This window comes from Oncorhynchus nerka, linkage group LG25 (assembly GCF_034236695.1).
Source record: "Oncorhynchus nerka isolate Pitt River linkage group LG25, Oner_Uvic_2.0, whole genome shotgun sequence".
NCBI lineage: Eukaryota > Metazoa > Chordata > Actinopteri > Salmoniformes > Salmonidae > Oncorhynchus > Oncorhynchus nerka.
The window spans coordinates 33,824,628-33,842,297 of NC_088420.1; positions in this window are offsets into that span (position 1 = coordinate 33,824,628).

Genomic DNA, 17,670 nt, shown 5'->3' on the forward strand with positions numbered 1-17,670 from the left:
GTTGACGAAGAAGAGTCTAATACCCCTGGCTCCGCTGTAACTAGGTCCAGAGTTGGCAGACTCATAAAGCCAGTCTCATTTACTCATAAAGCCACCCGATGTCACAGGAAGGCCAAAAGGATCATCAAGGACAACAACCACCCGAGCCACTGCCTGTTCACCCCGCTATCATCCAGAAGGCGAGGTCAGTTAACGTGCATCAAAGCTTGCACTGAGAGTCTAAAAAACAGCTTCTATCTCAAGGCAATCAGACTGTTAAACAGACATAACTAACATAGAGAGGCTGCTGCCAACATACATACCCAAATCACTGGCCACTTTAATAAATGGATTTAATAAAGGTATCACTAGTCACTTTAAATAACACCACTTTAGTCATGTTTACGTATCCTATATATGTATATACTGTACTTCATACCATTTACTGCATCTTGTCTATGCCGCATGGCCATCGCTAATCCATATATTTGTATGTACATATTCTTATTCCATCCCTTTACATTTGTGTGTATAAGGCAGTTGTTGTGAATTTGTTAGATTACTTGTTAGATATTACTGCACTGTCTTAACTAGAAGCACAAGCATTTTGCTACACTCGCATTAACATCAGCTAACCATGTGTATGTGACAGATAACATTTGATTTGATTTTGATTTGAAATACATGCTTGCTAGCATCAGAAAACGAATCAGTTTAACATCCATAATACATTCCAGTAATCTCCTTCAATCTCCTTGACATTTTAATGCACATGCGGGCTGATCAACAGTGCTACTAAACTAACAACTCGGGCATGTGTTGGATACCTGTGTGAAGATAGCCCCAATAAGGATTAGCCACAATAGTGGAATTTTTTTGGTTCACCTTCAAAATAAAAGTCCCATATTGAAAGTGATTCAAGCTGATACAAATAGTGGAATCATGCCCTATTTGGACTAGATAATGCTAAACAAGTTCAGGACATTGAACAGCCCTCCCGGGTATAATGTTGTATAATAATGTTGCATAATCACCTTCTGGTGTAAAAACCATGGAAATTAAAAACAAAAAATATGTTTTAAGTGAGAATAGGCAATGGTCTGAAGCTGAAGAATTAAGAAAAATCACGAGTACCACAATGCCTATTCCATCCATGCTCTATCAAGGTTTTTCAGCTTTGACCAACTACAGTAGCTATGTTGGTGTTGTACTTCAAACTATGTGTAGACCGGTTGCTTAGGATTCAAACATTTTAAAACAGCCCAATTCATACTCTGAGGGATAATGGACTTTACAGTGTTCTGCTATTCAAATAATGTCTCAAGTTGCTTGCTGACTGCAGGAATGTCCACCAGAGCTGTTGCCAGATAAATTAATGTTAATTTCTCTACCATAAGCCACATACAATGCCGTTTTAGAGAATTTGTCAATGTGCCTCACAACTGCCAACCACATGTAACAATGCCAGCCGAGGACCTCCACATCCGGCTTCTTCACCTGCGGGATCGTCTGAGACCAGCCACCCGGACAGCTGATGAAACTGAGGAGTATTTCTGTCTGTAATAAAGCCCTTTTGTGGGGAAAAACTAATTCTGATTGGCTAGGCCTGGCTCCACAGTGGGTGGGCCTGGCTCCCAAATGGGTGGGCCTATGCCCTCCCATGGCATACAGCTATCGTCAGGCAATCGCATTTCTTAAATAATTTCAGGTTAAATTCCAGCTAAACTTGGAGAGGTCTGTAAACCTGGAGAGGCCTAACTACTTACAAAAAGCATGCTTCCAACGAAGAGCTACTAAAGTAAGTAAATAGCCATTTTATACTAAAAGATACAAGTTAATTTTGTCAAACTTGTGAGGCTCTCCATGCTCATTGTCTTCATATAGAGGAGACCAAGGTGCAGCGTGGTAAGCGTACATAGTTCTTTAATTAAAGAAAGAACACTGAACAAACTTTCAAAACGAACCGTGAAGTTAATATGCAAACAGGCAACTAAACAGAATAAGAACCCACAAAATATCCAAGGAATATGGCTACCTAAATATGGTCCCGTTTTGAAGGGAGTGTAGCACTTTTTTTTCCCAATGCCAGAAACGCATAAAATCGTAACTTAGAGCACCCCAAGAGAACATTCCCAAATTACAAACTCATAAATCCATTGATATATTATAATGTTGTTCTCAAAGTTGGTTTTGAGGTTTTCTCCAAATCAGCTCTAACTTCAGACAAAATCCCACAACGCCCTGCAGTCAGTGTCACATGGTGAATGAAAACTTTGTAAAAGTTGAATGAATTTGTGAGAATGAGGCAGAAAAATGGATCCCCTAACCACACTGCTTACCTTTGGCCTAACCATAACCTTAAATTAAGCAAATTTTTCTCTTCTGGAATTTTTACGATACAGACAATTTTGACTTTGGCTGTGGTAATTACTTGAAATCTGGCGAATTGGGTGTCTATTAGTCAATCTGAAAGTCACATTTCATCCCTGAGAACTTATATGGCTATCAACAATGGAAGGAGTGCTTCAGCAAGAAGTTGCTTCTCAAAGTGAATGCTGTCCCTACCATCAATGTGGCTTGTAAAGCATCTCAAACAGCCAGCACCACCAGCAGAGACTGAGCATTTTCATGGGCTTCAGTGAGCATGGAGATCAACTGGGTAAGTGAAAGAGCTAGCCTGCTATTACACATTTAGCTCAAGTCTTCCATCTAAATAACACCGATAAAACGAACCAAATGTAAACTTGTCTACCAGCTGTTGGTAGCTAACTGCTGATGCTGTCATACTATAGATAGTACAAGCAATCAAACAAATGTATTCATAGAGCCATTTTTATATCAGCAGATGTCACAAAGTGCTTATACAGAAACCCAGCCTAAAACCCCAAACAGCAAGCAGCAAGCAATGCAGATGTGGAAGCACGGTGTCTAGGATAAACCCCTTAGATAGTATACTGAGTTCAATACAAAACCTAGGAGGCTCATGGTTCTCACCCCTTCCATAGACTTAGACAGTAATTATGACAACTTCCAGAGGATGTCCTCCAGCCTATCAGAGCTCTTGCAGCACGAACTGACATGTTGTCCACCCAATTAAAGGGTCAGAGAATAAATCTAGTACTGAAAGCACAAGCTGCAGCTAGCTAGCACTGCAGTGTTAAAAAAGGGTGAGTAGTTGACTCAAAGAGAGAGAAAGACTATGGGTGAACAGTATTGAACAAATACATTTCTTCCAAAATGAAGGAGAAGCAAGAGAGAAAAAGAGAGATTTCTTCATTTTTTTTCAGTTTCAGTTTCACTTACTAGTTTAGCCTACTGAAACCTTGCTCAAACATAGGTATGCTATGTTAGCTAGCTATGACTTTCCAACACAACACTGGAACTCTTCCAAGTCAAGGTAAGCTTTTGGTATTACAAATGTCTTGCCCCCGGGGCCCACCGGTGTAACTGCTTACTGACTATACACTAACGTTACTGCATGATTGTAGCAAGTTTACCAACGCTTTAGTTCTATTAGCTATACTGACTATGACGTTATTTTAGCTAATATGGTGACAATGATGTAGGCTGTGTGCAGGGGTTTGACTTGGATTTTTTTTTGTCTGATCACATACAGCTGATGTGATTGTGCATTGAAGTCCACAAGCGAGGTGAAGAGGTGAGAGGAGGAGAGCACATAGATGCGAGAAGGAATACAACGTGGCTGCTATGAAAGTGAACAGTGTTTTACCCATGATTAGGGGTGTATTAATTTTTCCAATTCTGTTGAAATTGGAATGATGTTTAAACCCTATATCAGATAGATGCAGGCAAGAGAGTGGAAGGTGGTATTAAATGTCACTGTCTGTTCATGTGTCATTGTCTGTCACCTCAAATGTGTCTTTCAACTTGTGTGCACCAATATTGTAAACTTTCATTCATAGGTTAGGTTGAAGCAACCTCATGATGGGTATAGGGAAACTGAGTATCATGTAGAATAAATAGCCTCCCTACTGTATTTTTTAACAGTTTTTTTACTGTTATTTTTTTTAAATGTACTTCTCTATTGTTCACCTAATACCTATTTTTTACTTAAGAATTGCACTGTTGGTTAGAGCCTGTAAGTAAGCACACCTGTTGTATTTGGCAAGTGACAAATACATTTTGATTTGATATGCTGTAATAGAAATAAGGCCATGCTCATGATAATTCTTTTATCATCTTAAACGACACTGACCGGCATTGCTAGGGATGGCATGGAAGAGCACTAGTAAGCCAGTGACTCATCCCCCGTAATATGGTCAGAGGAAGAGAATCCCAGGGGAGAGAGGGGAGCTGGCCAGGCAGAGACAGCAAGGGGGGTTTGTCATTCCAGTGCCTTGCTGTTCACCTTCACACCCCTGAACCTGACTACACTCAATCATAGGACCCGCTGAAGAGATGAGTCTTCAGTAAAGACCTAAAGATCGAAAAGGAGTCTGCAACTCTCACATGGATAGGCAGGCCATTCCATAAAAATGGAGCTCTATAGGAGAAAATCCACTGGCTTCAGCTGGATGCTTAGAAATTCTAGGGACAATAATGAGGCCTGTGTCTTGTGACCGTAGCGTATGTGTAGACACGTACGACAGGACCAAATTGGAGAGATAGGTAGGAGCAAGTCCATGTCATGCTTTATAGATTAGCAGTAAACATTGAAATCAGCCATAGCCGTAACATGAAGCCAGCATAGACAGGCTAGTTTTGTCAAGATTCTAGCAGACGTATTTAGCACAAACTGAAGTTTATTTAGCATTTTATCCAGTTAGCCAGAGGGTAGAGCATTGCAGTAGTCAAATCTATAAGTGACAAAAGCATGGATTAGCATTTCTGCATTTCTGGACAAAAAGTATCATATTTTTGCAATGTTATGAAGACGGAAAAAAGCTTCCCTTGAAATATTCTTGATATGTTCATCAAAAGAGAGATCAGGGTCCAGAGTAACGTCGAGGTCCTTCACAGTTTTATTTGACACAACTATACAACCATCAAGATTTATTGTCAAATCAAACAGCAGATCTCTTTGTTTCTTGGAACCTAGAAATAGCATCTCTGCTTTGTCTGAGTTTAAAAGTAGCCCACGGGAAAGAGTCATTTTGGCCGGGAAGGAGATCACTTACCATATATAGAGAAAGTTTTCAAGGCATTTGTGGGGCTGTGTGTTGCGGTAATTTGCCGTTCTGTGTTTTTGGGGGGAGTTTTCTATACAGTCTGCCGAGTGCTGGCTTAACTGAAATGCGATGCTTCGGCCATGGATCCGATCATGGATCTGGTTGGATTTCAGAAAAGCCCCAGAGCCATGCTTTCTTTGGAGGGGTGGATTTTGCTCCATGGAGAAAGTTTATTTTTGTCAATGTTGGTGTAGCTGCTAATGTTAGCTTGCTATAGATGGATATCCTCTTCCTCCGATTCTGAATACATTTGTGGCTATTTCTTTCTAGCTAGCAACATTTGTGAGCTAGATTTGGTTTGTCTACTGCCATATGTCGATAACATAACTACTTTCTTCACTGGTATGGGCTAGTAAATATCCTAAACCTAGCCAACTAGATGGCAAGCTAAAACCGGGGAGAGAGGGAGGAGAGAATTCACTTTTTGTTACTGGCTTGGTACTGTTCACTCAAATATGTATTTCCACATTTATGTTCCACATTAATTTATGAAATTCAATTTTTATTCTATGTTGTGAATATTTTTTTAAAATCTTCACAACCATTGTCCATGCTAAAAAGTGTCTACAGGCAATATGTTGGTCCACCGTGTGAGTCATAGAAATTACAATCTTCAGGCAGTCTTTGTGGATTTTATATATATGGGGAGTATACATTCGACAATTGAAAACAAAAAATATGTAGAGTTGAAGTCGGACGTGTACATACACCTTAGCCAAATACATTTCAACTCTGACATTTAATCCTAGTAAATATTCCCTGTCTTAGGTCAGTTAGGATCACCACTTTATTTTAAGAATGTGAAATGTCAGAATAATAGTAGGGAGAGTGATTTATTTCAGCTTTAATTTCTTTCATCACATTCCCATTGGGTCAGAAGACTCAATTAGTATTTGGTAGAATTGCCTTTACATTTTTTAACTTTGGTCAAACGTTTTGGGTAGCCTTCTACAAGCTTCCCACAATAAATTGGGTGAATTTTGGCCCATTCCTCCTGACAGATCTGGTTTAACTGAGTCAGGTTTGTAGGATCCTTGCTCGCACACGCTTTTTCAGTTCTGCCCACAGAGGTTCTATGGGATTGAGGTCAGGGCTTTGTGACGGCCCGTTCCAATGCCTTGACTTTGTTGTCCTTAAGCCATTTTGACACAACTTTGGAAGTATGCTTGGGGTCATTGTCCATTTGGAAAACACATTTCCTACCAAGCTTTAACTGATGTCTTGAGATGTTGCTTCAATATATTCAATACATTTTCCTACCTCATGATGGCATCTATTTTGTGAAGTGCACTAGTCTCTCCTGCAACAAAGCACCCCCATAACATGATGCTGCCTCCCCCGTGCTTCACGGCTGGGATGGTGTTCTTCAGTCTGCAAGCATCCCCCTTTTTTCCTCCAAACTAAATGATGGTTATTATGGCCAAACAGTTATTTTTTTAATTCATCAGACCAGAGGACATTTCTCCTAAAAGTACGATCTTTGTCCCCATGTGCAGTTGCAAACCGTAGTCTGAATTTTTTTGTGGCGGTTTTGGAGCAGTGGCTTCTTCCTTGGTGAGCGGCCTTTCAGGTTATGTCGATATAGGACTCATTTTACTGTGGATAACATATACTTTTGTACCTGTTTTCTCCAGCATCTTCACAAGGGCCTTTGCTGTTCTGGGATTGATTTGCACTTTTCGCACCAAACGCGTCTCCTTCCTGAGCTGTATTACGGCTGCGTGGTCCCATGGTGTTTAAACTTGCGCACTATTGTTTGTACAGATGAACGTGGTACCTTCAGGCATTTGGAAATTGCTCCCAAGGATGAACCAGACTTGTCGAGGTCTATAATGTTTTTCTGATTTCCTTTGATTTTCCCATGATGTCAAGCGAAGAGGCACTGATTTTGAAGGTAGGCCTTGAAATACATCTACAGGTACACCTCCAATTGACTCACATTATGTCAATTATCCTATCATAAGCTTCTAAAGCCATAATTTTCTGGAATTTTCCAAGCTGTTTAAAGGCACAGTCAACTTAGTGCATGTAAACTTCTGACCCATACATTGAATTATAAGTGAAATAGTCTGTCTGTAAACAATTGTAGGAAAAGATGCTTGTGTCATGCACAAAGTAGATGTCCTAACCGACTTGACAAAACTATAGTAGGTTAACAAGAAATTTGTGGAGTGGTTGAAAATGAGTTTTAATGACTCTAACCTAAGTGTATGTAAACTTCTGACTTCAACTGTATATATTCAGTTAGAACCTATGCATATTATTTCATATACAGCACCAACTACATACATATCTGTTAGGGTCCATTATCTGCTACCTGGACTTTAAAAGTCTCCCTTCGCCACTAGGCAGAATGTGCTTGGATTGAAACTAAATACAGGAAGGCTATTTAGGTTGTTAACCTCTTTCAGCTAGGGGGCACTATTTTATTGTTTGGAAAAATAACTTTCCCAAAGTAAACGGCCTATTTCTCAGGCCCAGATGCTATAATATGCATATAATTGACAGATTAGGATAGAAAACACTCTAAAGTTTCCAAAACGGTCTAAATATTGTTTGTGAGTATAACAGGACTGTTATTGCAGGTGAAAACCTGAGGAAAATCAAACCAGGAAGTGGCTTATATTTTGAAATAGCCATGTTCCATAGCCTGTCTTCGCTCCATTTAAAGGGATATAAACCAGATTCCTTTTCCTATCGCTTCCTCAAGGTGTCAACAGTCTTTAGACATAGTTTCAGGCTTTTATTTTGAAAAATGAGCGAGAAGGATAACATCGCGTCTATGGATAGCTGGGTGTTCGCATGAGGTTTGCTTGTGAAACAGAGTGGGGCAGCCATTGTCTCTCCCTCTCCTATTGAAAAAGAGACCGTCGTGGTTGATATATTATCGATTATATATTGTAAAAACAACCTGGGGATTGACTATAAAAAAAAAACGTTTGACATGTTGACATGTTTCTGTGGACATTACGGATACTATTTGGAATTTTCGTCTGCATTGTCGTGACCGCTCGAGCCTGTGGATTTCTGAACATAACGAGCCAAACAAACGGAGGTATTTTGAATATAAAAACAATCTTTATGGAACAAAAGGAACATTTATTGTGTAACTGGGAGTCTCGTGAGTGAAAACATCTGAAGATAATCAAAGGTAAGCGATTCATTTTTATTGCTTTTCTGATTTTCGTGACCAAGCTACTTTGATGCTAGGTGTTCATAATGTTTTGTCTAGTGATCGATAAACTTACACAACGCTTGGATTGCTTTCGCTGTAAAGCATATTTTCAAAATCTGATACGACAGGTGGATTAACAAAAAGCTAAGCTGTGTTTTGCTATATTGCACATATTTTTAGTAATTTCTTTTGAATGTGGCGCTCTGCAATTCAGTGGTTGTTGATGAAAATTAACCGGCTAACGGGATCGGTTGCATCAAGAAGTTTACACCATCTGCTCTAATTTGGTAATGAAAAAGTAATTGAAGAAGCTCTAAATGCATATTCACATGAAAGGATGGAGATCAAAAGATAAACATGCAGATGCGGTTTGGACGTTTCACTCGTAAAAACTTGAAGAACGTGGCTGTAAACAAATCAAAACTTGTGTACTATCTCTGCTAATCACTTCTGCCAATCACGTTATCTGTATCTAAGGTAGTAGACAGCTGGTGACGTTTTGAGAGAGATTTCCATCCGTCAAACTGCTATCAGGTGTCATGACATTGGCCTCTTTGGGTATAGCAAGCCCCTTCCCCCTCTCCCTGCCTCCCCCTTGCCTCCTTCAACTAGGTTGCTGTGGTCAGAGAGGTCGTAGATTCCTGAGAAGACCCTGCCACATGACCACACAGTATAGAGAGAGTATATTTTCAAGAGGAACAAAGGAAATCCTTCCACCTCACAGAACTTGAGGTACCAACACATTTCATGTTCCGGAGACAGTGTAAAAGATCGGTGAAGAATCCAGCTACGAACTGGTCCGGTTGTCACAACTTGGGGAAGCTCATGGGAGACTGTGTGGCCACGTTACCATAACGCTGTTTATATAATAGCCTCAGATATGAGGTTGACATCTAATTGTTGTATAAGATGAATGAGTATGATACTGTTTACACAATTTTACAATGTGATTTTGGACTGTTAATGAAGGAAAACTCAAAAAGGGTTTTTTGAACTAAATCAGAAGACCGCCCCTGAGCCCAGTTAGGGTCAGACATCCTGGGACAGCACTTTTCTGCCATCCCGAATAAAACCCCCACTTGGGTTTTCGATCAGTAGACCGAGCTTACGTCAATTAAGGGGATGGCTAAAGGTTGCAGACCATGTTTCTCTCAATCACGGGAGTACAAAGGTTGTAGACCATTGCTGAGTCTTTTAACCATACCACGTGGTTAAACTCTTAGACTATTGATACCGCCAGAATAAGAACAAGTCTTTGATATTAATTACTAGTCTGCAGCTAGGAATTCGGTATCATTGAACGCGAAGAATGACAACCGCCGAAACATACATTCTATAACGAATGTCACTCCGAACTATCCCCTCTAACCACAACCGAGAGAGAGAGGGAGAGAGACGGACAATTCTACAAAATAAACAAACTTGGATGACTCATAGTGAAGACTGGGTTTGTACAGATAACCAACAGTCTTCAGTTAATGATAGTAAAGACACGACACAGGTAAAGTATATATATTTTATTAGTATTCTAACTATTTGGTTATAGAAGCGTGATACGATCAATGCAAGCTGTAGAATCATTCCCAACTTAAAACACAGCAACCTTAGTAGCGTCATATGAGAGGAGCGCTTCTTTGCTTTATAGTTAATCAATGAGGTGCTCTTTGATCATTAGATTAAATTCTATAGAACAAAAACAAGTTGATGCTGGATAGTAAACAACACCAGAAAAGCTTTTATGCAAACAAACTTCCAGAAGTACTCAAGGCACTCTCATGTGGTGGAAAAATGTTAAAGCCTTTATTGATTTACAGTTTATGCATGGCAAGAATAAAAAAAACACAGACACGTTGGGACTACAATAGCCATCATCAGGGTGACCTAAGTAATATAGCTAGCTTGCTAGTTAGCAACCAATATATATGTTGTTAGCTAGCATGAGCATGAGCATGAAACTGCTCCTTGTCCCAGAATGACTAGCTAGTGATAAAGCTATCTGCTTTATCACTAGCTAGTCATTCTGGGACAAGGAGCAATTTAGCAATCAGTATTTTTCTAATGTAAGTCTACACAAATCTATAGGACAAGTAGTGTAAATCTAATAGTCATCAAGGCAGGACCCACTAATTACATTCACACTAACAAATAATAAATGGCACATTATCCCATCAAATAGTTGGAGTAGGATGATTGCAGAGCTCCCGGCCTTAGACTCAGGGTGTTCATTTTCTAGCTCACAAACTACATTCATTTGCTGTGATTATTTATTTCATTAATTCTTGTCTCTCACTTTTGTCTCACATGATCTATTCAGGTCTCCTGTGTTCTGCTCCCAAAGATCAACCAAGTGCTATTCACCAAGCATTGGCTGATTCAATCACTTGTGAGGAAAACCATCGTACTGCAGTTTGAACTAGCCCTGCCATCACTATTTAGACATTGGGACCACATGGATTTGCCTGTTGTCTTTTCTTTGTGAGTTTTATCTTACACAATCTAGTGCATTTTAGAGATGAAGAACACCAACCTCAGATACACGTGCTTGTTTGAGCATCTCAAAGACTAAATTAAATACAGTTTAATACTAGAACAGCTGGGCCTCGATGGACCCCCCTTCAAGCTAATGAGCAGTCATTCTGACTGAAACATTCTAACAGTGTACTTAATATATTTAATATATGCTATTGCAAAAATAACCATTTGGTTGTGTTTATGAAGGCCTGGGGTGACATTAGAATGTGATGTTTTGTTTATTTCAAATAACACAATTTCATTTTCATTAGCTTATGTTATTTATTGCAGGCTGTGTTAAAACAAAAAAACACAAAAAATGCATAAATTCAGGTGTACAATACATTTTCTTTTTGGAGTGCCACAGAAAGCATATTTGTTGGAACACGATCACAACGTATTTTTATATTGATCTAATAAAAATACCCTAACCACCAATAAGTACAGTCAAAAGATCAGTAGCCTTAACATCATTATAAGCACCAAATGGCCTTGATAAATAGTGAAACTCGGCACAAAAGCAATAATGGCATTATAATGAATGTGTCGATATGACATGAATCAAAAATAGTCAATTATTGCCAGCTATTGCTTATATTGTGTGAATATTCACGCAATGGCATCAGTTGGATTTTATTTAGCTGTTATCTCTTGTCCTAACAGTTGACACAATTTACATAACTTTCACTTGCCTGACACACTTTGACATACCTTTGTTTGGTTTGTGAAGTACAACCGCTGTGCAGGTGCCTTATTTTGCTCAGAAGGAGGGACCTCCTGTTTCACTTTGTTCATGGTGCCGGCCAGACTTGTTTTCTTTGCAAGCAAATTGTTCACCAATGACAGTGAAGTTAAGAAATTGTCCATGGTGACATTTCTCCCCTTGCAAAAGGAAGATCTCCAACACTCGCTCACCTGCTGCCCGATGTGGATATTTTTCCAGATATTGAATGCTGTTCAGCATGTACAATTATGGACGATCTCAATGTGTAGACTGGTCCAAGACGGCCAGAGTAGAGTGTTATAAGACTGTTTTGATTCAGTAGACTGATATAGGGTACATACCATTGTAAGATTTTAATTAGAATGGATCAATACAATATAATGGCCCAACCTGTTCAACATTCACAATTGGTAATTACATAATTATGCATAATTTGCTTCTTCTACCTCATCAACTCACCCATTCTCCCCTTTTCTCCAAATTCTTAACTTTATTTATTTATTCTGTTGTCATATGTGTGAAATTAGTTTCGGTATAGCTTAGGTTCAGTTTCGAGGCAATTATCGGCGGCATGACTTAAAAAATGGAAGAGTAATAAATACATAAAATTAATTAGCAGTCAAAATGACTGCTTTAGCAGTTCTAGTGTTAACAGCTGACACAGATAATTGTGCTATTGTAACATACAGTGGGGAGAATTGTATTGTCCCTGTCAGGAGTCCAGCCTTTTGCCATAGATGGTAGAGTTCTCATCTCTGGACCACACACGCTTTAGACTGCATTCTGCAAAGGCACTTGTCTCTCTCCCTACTTTGGTCAGCTACACCGGTGACCAGGGTGGGATCCTTTCGATAGGTCTATGGGGCCTGTGCGCACAAATGCGCCTAGAAAGAAGGGGGGATACTGAAGCATACGTTAATGACAGTTCTACAGTCTCCATCAGAGGCCCAAGCTTTTGGCATAGATGGTAAAGCTCACATTTCTGGGCTGCAACATTGTAAGATTGTGCTCTCCACGACCCTTGAAATACTGTACATTGATTGGTAGGTTACACCATATTTAAATACGGAGAATAATTGTCATGTATTGTCATGTTATGTCTTGTCCCTGTTCTTTCTCTTCTCTTCGTTTCCCCCTGCTGGTCGTATTAGGTTACTTTCTCTCCCTCTATCTCTCTCTCTCTCTCTATGGTCCTTTCCTGCTCCCAGCTGTTCCTCATTCTCCTAACGACCTCGTTTACTCTCTCACACCTGTCCCCTCTTTTCCCTCTGATTAAGTCTCTATTTCTCTCTCTGTTTATGCTTCTGTCTTTGTCGGATTCTCGTTTGCTTTGCCCTTGTCCCGTCCTGTCGTAATCTGCCTCTTCATTAGATGCTGCGTGTGAGCAGGTGTCTCTGTCCTCTACGGCCTGCGCCTACCCGGAGGGACCTGCAGTCTGTTGCCGCTAGCCCTGCTATTCTCCTCTACTGCTAGAAGGGGACTCTCCTGTAAAGATTGAGGATTTGTTTTCCCTGTTTGGACATTAAAAGACTCTGTTTCTGTTAAACCGCTTTTGGGTCCTCACTCACCTGCATAACAGAAGAATCCGACCAAGAATGGACCCAGCGACTTCGGATCCTCTCCACTCAGCCGTCGAGATCCAGGGAGCGATGCTAGGCAGACACGAGCAGGAATTGTCTGCTGCTCGACATGCCGTTGAGACCCTGGCCGCCCAAGTCTCCGACCTCTCGAAACATATTCACCATCTCCGCCTCGATCCACCGGCTACTTCCAGGGCTTCCGAGTCTCCGGAGCCCAGAATTAATAACCCACCGTGTTACTCTGGGAGCCCACTGAATGCCGCTCGTTCCTCACCCAGTGTGATATTGTGTTCTCTCTCCAGCCCAACACGTACTCCAGGGGTACAGCTCGTATCGCCTACGTCATATCTCTCCTTACTGGACGGGCTCGTGAGTGGGGCACGGCAATCTGGGAGGCAAGGGCTGAGTGTACTAACCAGTATCAGAACTTTAAGGAGGAGATGATACGGGTTTTTGATCGTTCAGTTTTTGGGAAAGAAGCTTCCAGGGCCCTGTCTTCCCTATGTCAAGGTAATCGATCCATAACTGATTACTCTATAGAGTTTCGCACTCTTGCTGCCTCCAGTGACTGGAACGAGCCGGCGTTGCTCGCTCGTTTTCTGGAGGGTCTCCGCGCGGAGGTAAAGGATGAGATTCTCTCCCGGGAGGTTCCTTCCAGCGTGGATTCCTTGATTGAACTCGCTATTCGCATAGAACGACGGGTAGATCTTCGTCACCGAGCTCGTGGAAGGGAGCTCGCGTTATCCGTTTCCCCCCTCTCCGCATCACTACCATCTTCCTCCACTGGCTCAGGTGCTAAGCCCATGCAGCTGGGGGGTATTCACATCTCGACTAAGGAGAGGGAACGGAGAATCACCAACCGCCTCTGTCTCTATTGCGGTTCCGCTGGTCATTTTGTCATTTCATGCCCAGTAAAAGCCAGAGCTCATCAGTAAGCGGACTGCTACTGGTGAGCGCTACTACTCAGGTCTCTCCTTCAAGATCCTGTACTACCTTGTCGGTCCATCTACGCTGGACCGGTTCGGCAGCTTCCTGCAGTGCCTTGATAGACTCTGGGGCGGAGGGCTGTTTTATGGACGAAGCCTGGGCTCGGGAACATGACATTCCTCTCAGACAGTTAGGGGAGCCCACGGCCATGTTCGCCTTGGATGGTAGTCCTCTCCCCAGGATTCAGCGTGAAACGCTACCTTTAACCCTCACTGTCTCTGGTAATCATAGCGAAACCATTTCTTTTTTAATTTTTCGTTCACCTTTTACACCTGTTGTTTTGGGCCATCCCTGGCTAGTGTGTCATAATCCTTCTATTAATTGGTCTAGTAATTCTATCCTCTCCTGGAACGTCTCTTGTCATGTGAAGTGTTTAATGTCTGCTATCCCTCCTGTTTCTTCTGCCCCTTCTTCACAGGAGGAGCCTGGTGATTTGACAGGGGTGCCGGAGGAATATCATGATCTGCGCACGGTCTTCAGTCGGTCCAGGGCCACCTCCCTTCCTCCGCACCGGTCGTATGATTGTAGTATTGATCTCCTTCCGGGTACCACTCCCCCCCGGGGTAGACTATACTCTCTCTCTGTTTCTGTTAAACCGCTTTTGGGTCCTCACTCACCTGCATAACAATAATACCTGAGACACCTTTGCTGTTTCCGTACTTAATAAATGGTGAAACACTTTGTAATGGTGTTCTTTGTTCAAATGTATATACATGATACGTACATTAGGGACAACATGTCTCACACTCAGTCATAGTTAGTAGAATAATGGATGGATTAGCAAGATTTTGGCACCGTCAACTTTTAGGTTTGTAGGAAAGTTAATCATTTAAACCACCTAAATATACTTACATTCACTGAAAATTTGGTATTTGAAACTCAAACAGCTTTTTCTATAATCCTACAGACTCTTTATCATTCTCCATACCTTATTTTCCAATACATCCAACATTATGCATGTCCACCATGGTATTGGGCAGCTGGTATTTGAGAACTCATCTGCTTTAGAAATTTACTTGAAGTGAGATGTATAATCATGCCAAAACATGATTAAAACATGTAATTCACTGACAGAGAGAGTTAATGAAACACAAATTGACATTTAATGTAGCTGGCTAGGCTAGTCAAACTAGCTTTCAATACCTTGGCTAAATGGTTAACGGAGTTACATCTTCATACAATCAATTTGTGTTGCACGCTGCATATTTCAAGTGCACTCAAAATATATATTAGGTTATCTTATTTTGGTCTTTGGGAGCGGCCACGAGGTCATACACGCAGCGCGTAGTCTGCAAATAGGAAGAGGCGGCTCTGCCACAAAATGTAACATCCAAGTGGGCAAGATGTCAGATCTACAAGTACATTAATTGCTTTTTGGTAGTTTGGTTGTCATGACTAGGGAAATTACTTTTTCCTGACTAGATGACTCAATTAGGAAAAACTCTGGGTCCTACATTCTGCCATTTTACCCAGTCAGATCATATGGTCAGAGAAACTCCTGGTCCTAGTCTTGAACAATATGCCATGATGACACAACATTAGAATTAAGATGATGAATAAAGCATTATCAAAAAGACAAAGTAAATCAAATCAAATGTATTTATATAGCCCTTCGTACATCAGCTGATATCTCAAAGTGCTGTACAGAAACCCAGCCTAAAACCCCAAACAGCAAGCAATGCAGGTGTTGAAGCATGTTGGCTAGGAAAAACTCCCTAGAAAGTCCAAAACCAAGGAAGAAACCTAGAGAGGAACCAGGCTATGAGGGGTGGCCAGTCCTCTTCTGGCTGTGCCGGGTGGAGATTATAACAGAACATGGCCAAGATGTTCAAATGTTCATAAATGACCAGCATGGTCGAATAATAGGTCTGGGACATGTAGCACGTCTGGTGAACAGGTCAGGATTCCATAGCCGCAGGCAGAACAGTTGAAACTGGAGCAGCAGCACGGCCAGGTGGACTGGGGACAGCAAGGAGTCATCATGCCAGGTAGTCCTGAGGCATGGTCCTAGGACTCAGGTCCTCCAAGAGAGAGAAATAAAGATAGAATTAGAGAGAGCATACTTAAATTCACACAGGACATCGGATAATATAGGAGAAGTACTCCAGATATAACAAACTGACCCTAGCCCCCTGACACATAAACTACTGCAGCATAAATACTGGAGGCTGAGACAGGAGGGGTCAGGAGACACTGTGGCCCCATCCGGTGATACCCCCGGACAGGGCCAAACAGGAAGGATATAACCCCACCCACTTTGCCAAAGCACAGCCCCCACACCACTAGAGGGATATCTTCAACCACCAACTTACCATCCTGAGAGAAGGCCGAGTATAGCCCGCAAAGATCTCCTCCACGGCACAATCCAAGGGGGGGGGGGGCAACAATCTGATCACAATTACAGGAATGTAACAAGCAAGGACATCTAAGCATATCTCATCTTTGCTGTTGACTGCTTATCTGAATAGTGTGTGTCAGCTAGCCTGATTCATTATCACAATGAAAATCCTGAAGTGAATCTCCTGCATATTTTTACTAATCTTCTCTGTCTTCTTGCACACATCTATGTACCAAAACTGGGAATAATTACATTTGTTCACATTTCACATTAATTATGATATATTTGTTTAAACAGCCAAACTTTACAAAATAGTTGTTACTGTTACAAAAGAAGAGCTAATCTGAAAATCGCTTAATTCACCCATCTATTAATAGACTCATTCTTTCATAGTTTAATAATGAAGCTGACACATGAGTCTTTCCTCGGGCAGACTCCCCACTGCCACCCCTGCAGCATGTTCACATTAATGTGGATCACCTCACTTTGGTGTCTCTCCTGCTGAAACCTCAAACAGCGAAGCAGCAGGGGCTAACAGGCCCCTCCACTTATATCTCCAAGCCCTCTTCAGGTCTGCAATAATTTCTACTGCATGCCTTATTTACACATGCATCTATCCATGAAGGCTTCAACATCAATTTCATGTGTACACACACATGCACAAGACATACAGACATGACTGTACACAACACCTTATAGTGTCTTCAAGTGCTACAGATATGCAGTTTTTATTTATTGAACATATATTGCATATTGATCTTAAACACATTTCTTAGAGCAAAGACCAACAGGATTGGGTAAAATAACCACAGTTGACCGTCGTATTACACAGTGAAAAACCCAAGGCATACATAATAAAAAATTCAGTATACATTATGAATAGATATGGTGATCTGGTTGTCAGTAACCCCAGAAGTAATATACACTGGGTGTTCAAAAAATTAGGAACACATGCTCTTTCCATGACAGACTGACCAGGTGAATCCAGGTAAAAGCTCTGATCCCTTATTGATGTCACCTGTTAAATCCACATCAATCAGTGTAGATGAAGGGGTGGAGACAGGTTAAAGACGGGAAGTACACAGTGGCAACCAAGGCCCGAGGTGAGTGTCGGCATGTTCGCCATTCGAGGAAAGATGGTTGAAGCGAACGATGAAGTCGATTCTGAATCTAATGCAGGTAGAATC